This window comes from Candoia aspera, chromosome 2, assembly GCF_035149785.1.
Source record: "Candoia aspera isolate rCanAsp1 chromosome 2, rCanAsp1.hap2, whole genome shotgun sequence".
Classification (NCBI taxonomy): domain Eukaryota; kingdom Metazoa; phylum Chordata; class Lepidosauria; order Squamata; family Boidae; genus Candoia; species Candoia aspera.
The window spans coordinates 67,278,633-67,294,356 of record NC_086154.1 but is presented as its reverse complement, the minus strand read 5'-3'; the positions used below and the strand labels follow the sequence as shown (position 1 = coordinate 67,294,356).

General features: G+C 39.7%; 1 protein-coding gene across 4 annotated transcripts in view; it reads right to left on the bottom strand.

Annotated features, from left to right (window-relative positions):
- EBF1 (EBF transcription factor 1) overlaps positions 1-15,724 on the bottom strand; it is a 390,547-nt gene that overhangs the window by 69,927 nt on the left and 304,896 nt on the right. The window lies entirely within an intron of this gene.

Sequence of the window (15,724 nt, the reverse complement as noted above, 5' to 3'; positions counted from 1 at the left end):
AAAGGTTCTCTAGCCTAGTTATAATGAATTTGTGCAATCTAGAGTTAACCTAAAAAGTGGAAGCATGAACCAAATGAGCAAGAACTGAGCAGCCTCCATTTACAGTATATATCCTTTTTAACTTTTCATTTTAGGTGATATGGCGTGAGGGAGGTCTATACAATTTTGGGCAAAGAGTATCTTCTTTGGTTCAAAAACTACTACAGTTTTTCAGGGCATCACCTTTGGGTCTAACTCAGGAATGGCACAGTTTTGTTATGCCAAGGCTGAGAGATGACTCAGTGTTATTCTTTCTTTTATCTACAGTATCTTATTCTCCACATGACTGCCATATTAAGCACATCTTCATGTGCAAATAAAAACCTGCCTGTGGAAAGGTGCATTCTTAAAATCAAAGTCTTCAATCCATCCCATTGTAATCAAACTCATGGTAAGAGGAATCCCACAAAAAAACATCATATGAAGAGGAAGAAGAAATATTTGAGTGAATTTATGTCAATAAGCCTAGGAAGAAGAACCACACTTCCCCCTCCCGCCCTTCATCTCTTCTGCATGTTTTTGTAGACACAGAGTAGGGGGGGAAAGGCTCTGTTAGCTGATTTCAGCCAAAAGTTGAGTAGTCTTTTGTGAACCAGAGTCAATGAGAGTTGCGTGGTGAACACATTGAATAAATAAATAACTTTCTTTTATGGAAATATGCAGTGGGGTCCTTCAATGGGCAGAACAGACAATAGTCAACTGCATCTCCTGGTGAATTATGGACATATCCATATAATTTGCCTAGAAACAATATATGAACAGTTTGCTCTTGTCTTCTTCTAGGATATCTTTTAAACTTCCCAGTCTAGCCAAAGTCCTGGGATTTTCTTGATGGCCTTTCATCCTAGCACTAACTAGATCTAACCCTTCTCCCCTTTCAAGGTCAGCAAAGGTTAGCTGGACAGTGCTAGAAGATCAAATTTCTCTTCCTCCATATTCCCCAAATCTGCTCTGAGTGGTTGGGGGACTCACCAGAGAATATTTGGCGTGTGGATGAGAACAGGAAGGGGAGAAGGAGAAGGGAAATTACTTCTATGCATATGCAAGTCTGCTCATGTCATGTTGGACTGAGACTGCATCACAGCTGGAACTCTCAACGGACTATATAGTCATCTTGCACTGAAGTTGTGTTGTGTGATGACTATATGCAGGACTTTCAGTAGAGCATGTGTGCTCAAACTAGACTTGCACCCAAATCCCTATTGTCTGGTATTTAGGCATAGGCTTGAGTTTGGAGTCAACCTGACAGAATTGTCATCTATGCATGCACACAAACACCCACACAAACACATGCAATGGGTGGTCCTCCAAGCAACCACTCTGAGCTTCAAGAGGATGGCTTTGAGCAGCCTTAAGACTTAGGAAACTTTATGTATTGTATAATCAGGTATTTCTATCCAAATACAAATTGCCTGGGGAAAATGATACCATTGGGGCCTCAGCTCAATCCCATTTATGCACACGATTATAACCGTGTGCAAGTTCCTTCCTCCCAGCCTCAATTCCAGCTCAAAAAAATGAGAGAGTACTGACCCAGGACGCAGGGTTGCTCTGAAGATAAATAGGCTTGAAAGGATTTTGCATATGCGGGAAAATGGCAATAGAAAACACTTGATTTGTTTCTATACACAGGCTTCATTTAAAAGCAGCTGCTTAATATGAAGTTGTTTGTTGAAAAATGTGAATAAGTAATTTTGTTCCTTTCTTTTTCATATATGTGTGTGTGTGTGTGTATATATATATAGAGAGAGAGAGACAGAAAATAAATAAAAATGTAAATAAATATTAAGCAAGCAAAGGAAAATACCATTAACAGAGTTTTTAACCATTCACCATTGAGTGGTTGAATGGTCCTTTCTGCAGTCAACCACTGCAGAAAGGACAAAGTGTGCGTGCGTGCATGAGTGTGTGCATGAGTGTGTGTTTGTGTGTGTGTGTGTGTGTGTGAATAAAAATATTAAGTAATGAGAATACAGCAAAAATAGACCAAAAAATTATGAAAATTGCTTCTAGGAAGTGCCATCTCTTCCCCCCCCCCCAAATTACCAACCGTTAAGAACAAGTTGTCAATGAACTTCATTATGATATAAAATGCTTTTTTCCTTTTTGGCCAGAAAATTCTTTAGGAAATTTGAACATGAGCAGTTTGCAGAAGCAATCCAGTAATTCAACGACACATTAGAAAGATAATCAACACTTCCAGACTTAAGGGGTTCTGTCATCTCTTAAACACCCACCAAATTTAATGGTCACAAAGCAAATAGTACTATTTTCAAGCTTTCTACTGTAGAAGAGCACCCCATCCTCAATTCTTAGTCATCTTTTCTTCATGTCTGTCAGGTTTCACCCAGATGCCTACTGGAACTACACAGAGATTCAAAGCCATATCACTGAAAGGATACTTCTATTGCAAATAGTAGTAATGTCTTTCATTATGAGGAGAACCACCTACTGCAAACCCTAGGACGCGAGCACTATATCTGCAGTCTGCAAATTCAGATGCTACCTCTTTTCCTCTTTCTATACCATCACAAAGGATCAAGAGCCTCTCCTTTTCAGGGGGAGAACAGATTGGCCCCTGGATGTTTTTGATCTTGGTCCCTTGGCTTTTAACCTGGCCAGCTCAAGCTCTCACAAGATAAACCACATCTGACAAATCAAAGTTTTTTATTCTCTAAATCACAGCCAATCATCAACTGGTTTTAAACATGGAAAAATATCATTGTATTGAATAGGAGAACGTAAAGAAGAAGGGTTGGTGGGTTTGCCTTTTAGGTTAAATAAAAATGAACAATACTTCTGAAGAACTGAATGATTTGAATTAGGCATAACTTCAAATTGTAAATATTTTAAAATTTAATTTAAAATGTAAAGATGGAGAGTTTAGAAACTTGGCAAGGCTGTCAAAAGCCATAACAGGCCTTTGCCTGTCTAAGGGTTGTAATCCTTTGTGGACTGCTTTGGCTTCTGTTTTGAGGCCAAGGCCTATAAGAAGATTCACTCCTGTTGCCTTTTTGAGATAAGGGAAGGAAAAGGAAGAAACTCCACATTCAATATTTTATTACGGTCACAGACCAGAATTACAAATAAAATACAAATTTATATAAATATGGATAAAATGCATTGAAATAAAATAACATAAAACATGATAATATTAATGGTGGGATCATCAGTGGGCAATCAAAGTCTGCCTAATTTTACAGACAGTATAACAAAATTTAGCCACGTTCAAAGAAACTGAATCATACTGATCAGTTAGCAGCAAATGTACATTAAAAAGATCAGAATTTCCCAGGTATTTTATCAAATAGGGAGTTACAAAATGGGTCCATGAATCCTTATAGAAGATACAGTATAGCAGGACATGAGCTGTAGTTTCAATAGCCCCTTGCCCACAGGAGCACAATCCCAGCTCATATGAAATTTTTTTGTATCGGCCCTCCAAAACTGCTGTGGGAAGAGCATTGCAACATGCTAGAGTTAATGCCCTTTGGAATTTGGAGACGGTTATATAATGTAAATATCTCACTGGTTTATAAAAATGGGCTTGACTGCTCAGAAAAATTAAAACTGCTTCTCAGTTACACTCTAATAGTACATGCACAAACCCCATAATATAACCTAAACATACCAAGTATTCTAATGTGCTTTTTGTAGATAGCTTATTTTCCTAAAAGTTATGAATGATCAATAGCTCCGTGAACATAATATAGGTGGCAGATCTCTCCTATGCTTCCTTGTCAAGTTTATTATGGGATGAATTGTGTTTTCCTTTTCAAACGGAATGGACAAACATAAGACTTTGGTCTCAAGAGCTATGCCGAATATTAAAAACTCCAAAAGATAAATGGGAGGGAGAACTCAGTGGATTGTATCCACCGAAATAAAATACCATTGAACAAAATTAGTACAGATATTCTGTATTAGATACTAAAATGAGAAAACAGGTAGCAGATTCTGCACTGGAGGGATACAAGAGCGATGTTTTCCTGGTAGGATAGAAACAGACCAACTCTACTTTCTCACCCCAGCTGTAAACCAATCCATGATACCATTTAAGGCCCGATTGGACATGCAGTTAAAACAATGTATGGAGCAGCTGTATGGCAGCCTAGGCATCAATAGAATAACAATGGTTTTAAATTTAAGGCTTTTCTCCTGTTGTGTTTCAAATGACCCATCCCTAGTTGAAGCTGATATTTGCATATTCAGTGAAGGCTTCCAGCTCTCTGCAAATGCCAGCCTCAGACAAATGATCATAACAGAGGTAAGCTTTTACTTGATGTTGCCTCCAGTCCCATTACTTGGGGCCTCTTGCATCTATTATTTGTTTGACTGTTTATTTAAATAGCAGTTGTGTTCACTGCAGAGGTATCATTAGCATACTGACTCTTTTGGCCCTCAGGTTTATGAGTATCAATACATGGCTAAGAAGTTGCCATTTCTTAATGTGCTGACTGGTCTGATGGTTGTAGTTTATCTGGATTTGATGTACAATGCCTGCAGTTCCTTCACTTCTCAAAAGCATATCCGTGCATTTCCCCATCAGAAAAAAGTATAATTCATGATAGTATACAAGATAGTATGGAAAAGTGTCATCAACGCTGAAAGACATTTTAAATGCATGCTTTACTGAATCAACACTAACATTTCACACATGATATGTGACCTGTAAAACTCCAGGTGAGTTAATTATATAATCATGCTACCATCCTGTAGGTTTGTATGAAAACAATGGCCTCGCATATTTAGATTGTCTCTGAATTTTGCTCAAAGCAAAAGTCCTTCATTGTAGTGACGGAAGAAAGAGAAAAGGGGAACCAGTATGTTTCCAGAAAACTTGGTAATGGAACAGTCCACATATGTTCAAGATTGCTTTCTAAGGTTGCTTTCAAACCAGCAAAAATTTAGTTAAAAATCTGGAAAATTCTGCTCACAAGAAATGTCTAAGCAATTTCTAAAAGAAGAAAAAATAAACCTACTAAAATTTAGAAACATTTCTCTGGAGCAGTGTTTCTCAACCTTAGCAACTTTAAGGTGTGTAGACTTCAACTCCCAGAATTCCCCAGCCAGCAGCATGCTGCATGCAACTCTGGGAGTTGAAGTCCACCCATCTTAAAGTTGCCAAGGTTGAGAAACACTGCCCTGGAGAGTCTTAAAATTTCAAAACATTGCATACATTACAAGTCAAATAGGCTCAACCCTTGCATTTCTACTTGTACATGCAAAATCAGCATTTCTCAACCTTGGCAACTTTAAGATGGGTGGATTTCAATTTCCCGTACCCCATGGCTGGTTGGGGAATTCTGGGAATTGAAGTCCGCCATCTTAAAGTTGCTAAGGTTGAGAAACACTGTGCCAGATCAAGAAAAGGGAAGCAACACCAACCAGTTCTTGCCTTTAGGACCTTGCTTAGTTTTCCACTGTGCTTCTGTGCACAAAGCATTCCACGCCACTTCAAGTACAAGGACTTCCCCAAAGTTGTTGTCATTAACTGCAGTGCTGTTTGTGGGGTTTTCTCTCATTTTTAATAGCCACCCAAGGTATTGTAGAGAATTTCCTTCCTTCAAACAGTGACAATAAAATGATTACCCTGCCTCAGTTTAGCATAATGGTTCAGAAATGCTCATAGCATATCGCCAACTAAAAGTGGAAATTATTAGGTAGCTGTTCTTTGTTATAATAATGATCACTCCACAAATAAAAGCTCTTCTCCCAAAGGTACAGCAAGGCACAAAATGCTAATTCTGAAGATTATGTGCCTGCTTTTATTAAATATTACTATGCCCTGTTCTGTTTGAGGGCTTCTGATTGTTTTATGAGTGCCATGTTAATGTCATTCCCATCTCGCGAGCAGCAGGCACACATTTTAGCTTTTGCAGAAGAATTGATCAAAGGCTACGTGCTGTGGGAATTGCTGAGAAAACACGGACAAGCAGTAAAAATCTAACTGATTAATTGGTTTAAATTTCATTTCAGGATGTTGACCTTTGGCTTGGGAGTCTAATACTACACTAAGAGTCAGGCCTAATTACGAGATTTCCAATTTGCTTCACACAATGGTGGGGAGAGGGGAAAATGAATACGAAAAATAATTATAGAGAGGTGGGGAACCTTTTCTGCTGCTATATTTATTTAACTGCTAATGTTCTGTGTGTGTGTGTGCGCGCACTCGCACAAACATACAAACACTTTTACTGGGGATGCCCTATCATCACTTGCTGGGCAACAAGAGTGTCTAATGATACAAATAAATTAAGAAGCTACTGGCAGTGTCAAACCTTGTGCTTTGCTGAATAGAAGGGACAGTGTTTCAAATGCTGGAAGATAAAACACACCCTTCATTAGCAAGTAAGCAATATGTTCCCCCCAGTCCCAAAAGAAAAATCTATTTCATTGATATAAAACAAGGGAAAACAGTGCTTACTTCACAGTTTATGGGTGGCCTTGGAAATAAGGGTTAATTGAACTCAGACGTGCAGACTTACTGAGCCGAATTAGTGGCATGCAGAGCTATCAGCCAAGTTCTGTCTCTGCTCTTTTTTTGGTTCAGAAAATCTGTGCTATGATTAATGTACAGGTTGTGCAGGTGCCTGAAGGCTGACCCATTTCGTAGCCCCTTCAGAATTCATCATAAAAGATTGGGTTAGCTTCCCTATTCCACACAAAAGGCTTTGCAGCTCTGGGTGAAGCCCAAACAGAGTTAGGATGATGCACAAATAGATGCATTGGTTATGACTGAAATGGACAAATGCAGTCCACATCTATAGGATCCAACTAGGGAGAAAAGTGCTGCCAAAATGGAAAGTAAAGGAAGGGGGAAATAACCAATTCTAATAAAATAACTTTGTTTAGATTTAAAATGGAAAGTATTTGTCCAAAGATTCCCAAGCAAACTAATTAAAATGTCCATAGACCATTAAGAATCCATTCTTCCATAGTAATTAAGATGTCTTAGATTACATATGTATCAAATTTTACCTTCTTAGATTACATCTTGTAATCTAAGATGTCTTAGATTACATATGTACCAAATTTTACCTTCGGGTTTGTGTATCCTACTCACTTAATGAAGCCTTAAGGAAACAGAGTTATGCATAGAATATTCAGAGGTAGCTAGTTATAGGATGGTGCAACCAAAGGGCTCAATAATAAGGTTTTGAAGATCCACTGTGAGTCTGGCAGGCGTAGCATACTTTGTTGTATAATAATAATAACAACTCATTAAATTTATATACCACCCGACTCCCAGCAACTTTGGGAATTTTACGATTGTTAAAACATTTAAAAACAAAGAACAATACAGGAAACATAAAAACAGCACAAGACAAAGGGACAGCAATAACAGAGGAGAACAGAAAGGGGAAAAGGGGCACCAATCCTTCTCTCCAAAGGCCTGGACGAAGATCCAGGTCTTTAAGGCCCTTCGAAATTCCAGTAGGGTGGGAGCCATTCGAATTTCAAGGGGAACCTCATTCCAGAGGGCAGGCAGTGCTATAGAGAAGGTGTGCTTCCAGGGTCCTGATAGGTGGCTTGTTTAATCGATGGAACCTGGAGCACACCAACCCTACCAGATTGAACTGGTCAGGAAGATACTATGGGAAACAGGTGGTCCCTCAAGTAACCAGGCCCTATGCCATGTAGGGCTTTATAGGAACCAACCAGCACCTTGAATCACACCAAGAAACAAACTGGCAACCAGTGCACTTGTGAAGCAGAGGTGTTACATGGCCATCACTGCCCACACCGCTGCATTCTAGACCAGCTGAAGCTTCCAGGTGGTCTTTAAGGGCAGCCCCATGTAGAGCGCATTGCAGTAGTCAAGCCGTGAGGTGACCAGGGCGTGAGTGACTGTCTGAAGGGCCATCTGATCTAGGAAAGGGCACAACAGGAACACCAGATGAAGCTGGGCAAAAGCCTTCATGGCCACAGCTGCCACCTGCTCACTGAGCAGAAGCTATGAGTCCAGGAAGACCCACAAATTGTGCACCATCCTTGAATGGGGAAGTGCTACCCCATTCAAGGTCAAAGATGGAATATCCCCAGATCTGGGCAGTCCAAACACCCACAGCCACTCAGTCGTGGTAGGATTGAGTCAGAGATTGTTCCTCCTCAACCAAACCCACACAGCCTCGAGGCACTGGGACAGAACCTCAACAGCCTCACATGGCAGGCCCAGAGTTGAAAGATATAATTGGGTATCATCAGCGTATTAGTGAGACTGAACTCCAAACATGTGGATGAGCTCACCCAGCGATTTCATGTAGATGCTGAAAATGGGGGGAGAGAGAATAGAAGCCTTCGGCACCCCACAAGTGAGGGGCCTTGGGGATGATGGTGAGGGGGTCTCCTCACCAACCAACACCAACTGGAACCAGCCCCGGAGAAAGGAAGAGAACCGCTGTAAAAGGGTGCCTCCAATCCGGAAACAGTTACGTATGGACATTTTAGAGGTAGCTAGTTACAGGATGATGCAACCAAAGGGCTCAATAACAGGGATCTGAAGATCCACTGTGAGTCTGGCATAGCATATTTTGTTGTATAAAAAATATCCTTTTGACATTCCTATTAAACTACATAAAGAATAGTGTCTACCCAGTCACTATTGTTAAAGGCTTCATGTCTACGTAATAAAATAAAGGTTTCTGTAAAACAACATAGAACTAGAATGCTCTGCAATGTGTAGGAATGGCTGTCCAACTGTCATATTCAGTATAATCATGGTGAAGACTTAATTATAGCCGGTCTGATGATTGGTCAGCTAGCTCAGGTTGTTTAATGCTGACTGGCAGAAGTTTGCCAGGGATTATATTTGAGACCTTTTGCATATGAAGCATCTGCTTTACTACTGAGCTACATATCCCAATGAAGAGGTCTCCATTCAGTGGTCTTCAGAAGTTGACCTCATTGCACTTTATTCCATTCTTTCTTGGCCTCTAGCAAAGGTGCAAGAATATAGCCTGGGGAGACTTCTGCTAAAGCTGCAGGCAAATTTGACATCATATTGAATTATACTTCCAACTTATGGACCCCTGCAGAATAAAAATGTGCTAGGCTACTTTGTTCCTCAGCTCCAGAGAGCAAGATCAGTGGTTATCAGTGGGGAGCAATATACCTTTATTTGAACTTCCTTTTTTAAATCCAAATTTATACTGGGAAAAATATTAATATTGTGCATATTCATTTGAAAAACTAGTCCTAAACAAAGCTGGTATATAGAAGTGGCATGGTAGGTAAAGCGCTTTGTTATGACAATATAGGCTGTATTAGTATTTTTAAATTGAATGAAAATAAATTCTACAGCTTTAGTGTGACCATCCCAAGTAATATTTTAGTTAAATATAATTGTATTTGTAAACAGCACATCAAAGCTCAAGGGGGAAAACAGTTCCTTTTTATGTCATCCCCTAGTTAAGTGCAAAAATAAATACTTATTGATTTTTTTTCCCCTATGCCATTTTCTATGCCTGGAAGAAAGCAGAGAACAGATTTTGTTACACTGCTTTTGCCTTCACACTTGGGAGGCAGAGAAGATCACTCATTATATTTTCAAGTCAATTTGTCATGTGCAGTTATCCCAGAAACGTAACAGGGGAGAAGAGTTTCTAGTTGGTACAGGAGAGGGGATATCCTTCCAGAAAAATAAAGGAGAGGAGCTGAAAGGATCTATAATTCATCCAGTTCTTCAAATCAGGTGGAAACTGACAGTATTGCAAATATGTAAAGTAATGTGTTGGCACAGAGCCCAACTGGCTAAGTTTGTTTTTATTCTTCACCTTAGTACATGGTAGGAGGAGAGCCATGTTACTCTATGGTGAAAAAAAATCTGGAGTCTGGTAGCATCTTTTCTGACTAACAACTGTCATTAAAAGGCAAAAGCTTTTGTGAACTGCAGCTCACTTCATCAGATGCAGAGTGGCCAGAGACAGATGTAGGTTTGGGTGATGGGTAGGGAGAGAAAAACAGGTAGGTTATGCAGGTACAGGTTACATGTGAGACAGATTACAAGTACCTTATCAATCAACAATTCTAATGGGTTTAAAACCCACTGTGTTTGTTGAGACCTGAGGCTGCCTGAAATATTTTGATGTATGTGGGTTTATCTTTTTTTTACTCAGGTGGGGCTATTAAAGTGCCATTTTCCTAAAACAGCTACTTTGATTCTGTTATAGAGTGTCCTGGGGGGTTGAAATGCTCTGATATTACTGTGTCCTTCGAGTCCTGATATCCAACTTGCATCCATTCATTCTTCTCCATAAAGTTTGTCCTGTTGGTCTTATGTAGAATCCAGAGTGGCACTGCTGACAGATGATGGCATATATCACATTGGAAGAAGAACATGTGAAGCTTCCTCTAATCTTGTCTGTGTACTTCTTGGGGGCTGTAATGGTGATGTTGGTTAGATATGAGGCAAAACAGACATCTGGATTTGTTGCAGGATCTAGCTCCCATGTTGCCAAAATTGCCCTTTTCATTGCTTGTGAGAATCTGCTTCAGGTTGGGTGTTTGTCTGCATAGAAGTAGGGGCCTGGCACACAGTGCCTGAGAAAGTGCAGTGTTGTTGTCCGGTATGTACTGTATCTTATTAATAATGCATTTGAGTAGCTTAAGTTGTGAGCTGTATGTGACAACTAGTGGTGTTCTGTTTCTATGGTCTGTCTTTAATAGGTCCTCCCTAGGAATTGATCTACCTCTATTGATTTGTCTATTGATTTTGTTGGGTGAGTAATTCAGTCTCCTGAATGGCTGGCTTAATTCCACCAGTCAAGCATCTCTGTCAAGTGGGTTAGAACAAATGATGTTGTAGCGTAGAGTCTGGTTATAGATAATAGATTTGGTGGTGTGTTCTGGGTGGAAGCTGGAAGCATGGAGCATGGCTATCTGTAGTTTTCCTGTGTAAAGTGGTGTTTATGTGTCCACTGTGTAGTTTTGCATTGACATCAAGGAATTGGACTTACTCTGTTGCTATGCCTAGGCTGAGGTTGATGATGTGGAAGTTGTTGAAGTCATGATGGAATTGACAAGAGATTCATTTTCATGGGTCCAGATGATGAAGATGTCACCAAAGAATCTCAAGTAAAGGAGGGGCTTCAGGGGATGAAGCCAAGAGACACCAATGCTGTGGTGTCTCCTGTGTAGCTGGGAGTGTTGGTGGCATAAGAACTGAGTAGATTTCTGTACAAGTCTGCATTCAGACCTTATGCCAGTAGCACTCCAAGGTACGAAAGAGACACAACAGACTTCCTAAGAGAACTGAACTCTATAGTCTCTCTCTCTAACAATATTTTAGGCACCATGGATGTTGAGGCACTATTATACCAACATTCCCCCATAAACATGGACTTTGAGAAATCAAGAATATCATCACTGATGCCAAAACAACACACTTTGGAATCAAACTGTATGGATATGTATTCACCTATAACTATTTCACCTTGGGCAATAACATGTACCTGCAAATCAATGGCACAGCCATGGGCACATGCATGGGTCCTCAACATGCAGTTGGTTTCTCTAGGCTCATATAGTTAATGTCTCCAGAAATTGTCTTAATCCCATTCTTTCCCAAATACTGTTTTTGATGGCAAAATGGATTTCTCTTTACCACTTAAAACGTTGGGTTTGGGTTTCTACCAAAAGAACTTAGACTTAGAAAAACATTCTTCACTGCAGGGCCCAATCCGTGGCAACATCCAATTACCCCACATGCAATTCAGCTCCTCTCCTCTTCTCTCTTCTCACTGCATATGAAAAATGCAAGCCCCTTCATACGTTAATATTTTTTCTTCCAAATTCTGGACATCAGCAGAACTTGTGCAAAAGGTCTCATTTTTGAGCAGTCCAGAATTCTATGGTCCATGATTCATCTCCAAAACTTCAGGCAGGCTTCCCAGACTTCAGGAGAAATGATCTTCTTTGATTAAATTCATGGAAGCTTTCTCTACCTGACTGAATAGCACAATGTCTATATTTCAACTCTTCTGGCCTTCTGGAGAGATAGGGTACTTTTATTAGAAGTAGTAAACAAGTTTTAGTCTTTCTACCAGATCTTAGCCATTTTTATTTAATTAAAAGGAAGCTGCCAATATTTTGAATTGTCCCTGGAAACCAACTCCCAGGTACCTGACTGGGTATTAATGACAAAAAAAAAATCTTGGATTATAATTCTGTATAAATCTTCATAGTTTTCAGCAATTCAACCTATTACAGAAATTCCTATTAATATGCTATTAATAATGGTAAAATCATCATTATTTTACTTACGTTGATAAGGCAAAGATAAGGCCTTGAATTGGGGGACTAGGTCTAAGGAGAAGAAAAGCAAAGGAATTCAAGGCTAAAGAAGCAGAGGCGGCTTAAAATATAACATCTGATTAAACATTTTGGTTGCAAATGTCTAAATCCAAAGAGGCTAAGATTCCCAGCCCTGAGTGTCAGGGGTTATATACAGGCACACATACACGCATTATGGATGAGATATTAGAAAAAGAAGGCTAAAGTCCCCCACCACCAAAGTACATATACTTCTTTATTTGGCTGCCCCCAGTCCACTTACCTCTGTTGCTTTGGAAAAACAATGTTTTTACGTGGTTTCAGTACTGAAGAAAGAATGTCAGACTTTCTATAATAATTGTTATTTTCATGGGGTACAATTGACAGTTGCAGTTTTTTCCATCTTAACATATCTTTTTAGACTTCATTCCATGTCTTGACATAATTATTTTGGAACAACATACAATTCACATTAGTCAGAGTAACACCCAAATATTTAACCTTTTGCTCAATTTTAAAACCCATTTTGTTCATCAGTTCTTCTTGATCTTCTGTCTTCATATTTTTTTACTAGTATCTTTGTCTTTTGTTTGCTAATCTTAAAACCTGCTACTGCACCAAATCCTTTTAGTTTTCTCATTAGTACTTCAATCCCCTTCAAGGGGTCTTCTAAGACCAAGACCAGATCATCTGCAAAGGCTCTCAACTTGTAGGTCCATTTTTTAATTTTTATCACCACTATCTTCTCATCTTGCCTTATATCTCTGTTCCAAACTGTCCTACTTTCTAGGCACATATTACCCACTTTGCACAAAGTGTTAGGCTTAGTTAGGCTTATTTTTAAAATTATACAATGGCATTTCATTGACACTAGGGAGATACCACACTTGCATTATAGGTAGAACCTAATTTATAGACGACAACTTTTTGTGGTGGACTGTCATCTAAAAACTAACTATTAATTATTCATTTGATTACACTGTTTGTTGTAACAAGTCCACTTGCTCTGATACTGTGGAAAACAGATCACGCCTCCCCACCCCACACACGGAAGATTTTTTTCTGAACCCTGCTTTTGTATCAGTTCAACTTCATTTCCCCCCCCCCCGAAACTGCAAACCAGCCAGTCTAAAGAAAGCAAAGGAAATCTTTAAAAATACATCCAATTTATATGGATATATAAAGAAATTGTTGAGGAAGAAGGAACTGGAGCTTGCTTTCTACAAATAAAAATCCAAGACTTTTAAGAGCTCATACTCTTTATTTAGATTCTTCCTTTAAATAAGAGAAGCATTTAAAGGAAGTTTCCAGAGCCTGGAAATCATAAAGTCAAATAACTACTACAAAATCTGTGACGTTAATCTTGGCCTATGTTGTATTTTTAACAAGTGCTGAATTTGTGTGCAGTGTAATCCAGATGGCCATAGAGGAATCACCCTGATAGGATTAAACCTTTGTGCTGAACCTTGCTCCATCTGTTCTCCTAGCTTTACTTCTGCTGGTCAGAATATAAATTTGCCGCCTCTGTGTGTCTTCCAGCATGAGTAACAGCAGCATTTTACAGATAAACATAGAAACAAGCATGCACACATACACACACCCTTAAGCACTTATTCATAATGTGTAATAAAGGTAGCTCGAAGTTTACTGCCAAGGAAACATATTAGATTTATTATTCATCTGAAGAACGAAGTGTATAGTATCTAAATTTGAACAACAACAACAAAGGATGTTTGTTGTTGTTCAGGGACTGGTTCAATTCATTAAACCTTAATACCACTATAAATTCACAGATAAAGGTATGACTGCATATGAAGTGGGGAGTCTTTGAAAGCTAAGCTAGAATGCCAGATGCAATTCTATTTCCCAAATAGGCAGTTAAATATTCTGGATTGGTTAAGAAAGAACAACAACAAGAAGAATGGTTATTTTTGTCTCACTTTGGTTGCAGGCTAGAGCAATAGGAGAAGGAGAAGAGTCAAGGAAATGAATCCTGCTCTGTACAGAAAAAGAGAAAAAGTTCTAGCATCACTCCCTTCACCTGTGATGACTGATGCCGATCACATGCAGGTAGGCAGGATATTCATCATCTGATATGCAGTATGGGCATACTCAGCACACATCTCAGGGTAAATGGAAGGACCCCTTCTTATAGAAAGCCTTCCATTTCTAGAATAGGCAGGTGATCCATCTGCCTCCTAATAATGGAGGTTGGGGCTAATGGTTAATAGATGCATGGGTACAAATCCTGAAATTAATGTATATCTCAACCAGGGGGAAAGGTCAAGAAAAAACAAAACAAAAAACCGTCAAAAACCATTAATCTAGGTGGGTGCTTGGGAGTTTGGTTCTTTTGGGACAGGATTTACATGGTCCTGCATCCACTTCGCCAGACTTTGCAAATAAAAGAGTAATCATTATTAATTTGCAGGTCACAGGCATACACCTACTGGGAACTGAAAAGAAGGGTAGATAGGCTTGCCTTCTCGCAGCCCCCCAAGTGCATTTCTGTTGTGAGGGCAGAGGGCTTGGTTTCTCTTGTCTGGAAGCCCATTTAGTTTCTCTGACAAGGAAGGTTGAGCTGAACTGTCCACGAGGCTCCTCACTCCTGGCCACCAGTCCTTAGGTTCTCATCTGCACAAAATTGTTAGCTAGGCCGGTAGTTAAAAAGAAGGTTGACTTATTTCAAGCAGCAACAAATAAGTCCTCATTTTGATAGAGAAAGTCTTTCTACTCAATATCTCTTAGGATGTGCATATCTTCAGAGCAGTGCTTTGCTTTAAGAAGATTCAGGTGAAGTACCCTTTCGAAACTCCTTCTCAAAAGCAAGAGGCTCCTCTGTTTTTAAACAGGAAGCCAAGCAACCATTTTGCTTCCTGCTTTGCAGCTTCTTTCAGTCTTCTTCTGCAGAGTTTATGCTGCAGGAGATGGTTGAGAGAAGCCTTCTTTTGCACGGTGGGAGAAAGCTGAGAGAAGCCTTCTCCTGCATTATTTGACATCATTTTTTTCAAAACTAACTGGCTTTGACAACTGCTGTAGAGACCCATGAAGCACACTCCCAACTGGGCAACTTTGGCAAATGCATTGAGAGTCCTTCAACAGTTACCATAGCAGTCCATGGGGCATGCAGTGAAGTGTCAGGGCTAGACAGGTTTGGCAAGCATTGCCAGAAACCTCACAGCCAGTCAACTAGGAGCCCCTTAGTACACAATGAACTATGTCCAGCCTAGTCAGCTTTGGAGACTAGTTTGGGGATGCTGGCAGGGCCCATTGAAGCCCTCCAGCCTGGACACTCTTTGGTAAGCTTAAGAGGAAAATGTTGAGAGGAGCTTTCTGCAGTCCCCATGTTTCAATAGGATGAGAAGCATTTCCCCAAAGCAAACCCCATCACCACTTTACTTCCACAACAAGA